The following is a 362-nucleotide window of genomic DNA, read 5'->3' as shown; positions in this document are numbered from 1 at the left end:
GTTTTTTTTTTTTTTTACAGAGAAGAGACATAACTGTTTATATCTTTACTCACTTTTGAATATGATATTAAATGGGTAGCAAGTGGACAAAAAAATTTTACTTTAATTTCCCATTTGGCCTGAACTTTACATTTTAGAAGTGTAAGGAAAGTTCCCAAGTAATAATATCTGCCTTATATTGTGTTTTAAAGAATATATCATAATTTTAATGCGTAATTTCACACTTTTATGCTAACATTAATTGGGTCTTGTTTATATAACCTCTGTAAGCTCATTATTATGTAAGTCATTAGTATGATAGCTTTCATGAAGCTTTTCTTTTATATATAATTATTCTGAATTGAGATTTATCCAGATGGTTG

The 362-nt window shown here is 26.5% G+C and overlaps 1 protein-coding gene across 2 annotated transcripts in view; it reads left to right on the top strand.

Annotated features, from left to right (window-relative positions):
* The window catches only part of LOC119586810, a gene marked incomplete at its 3' end in the record, with an annotated part of 12,765 nt that overhangs the window by 4,576 nt on the left and 7,827 nt on the right, over positions 1–362 (top strand).

Source organism: Penaeus monodon, chromosome 22, assembly GCF_015228065.2.
Source record: "Penaeus monodon isolate SGIC_2016 chromosome 22, NSTDA_Pmon_1, whole genome shotgun sequence".
Classification (NCBI taxonomy): Eukaryota; Metazoa; Arthropoda; class Malacostraca; order Decapoda; family Penaeidae; genus Penaeus; species Penaeus monodon.
The sequence above is the reverse complement of the archived record's forward strand: the minus strand, read 5'-3'. Positions and strand labels throughout refer to the sequence as shown.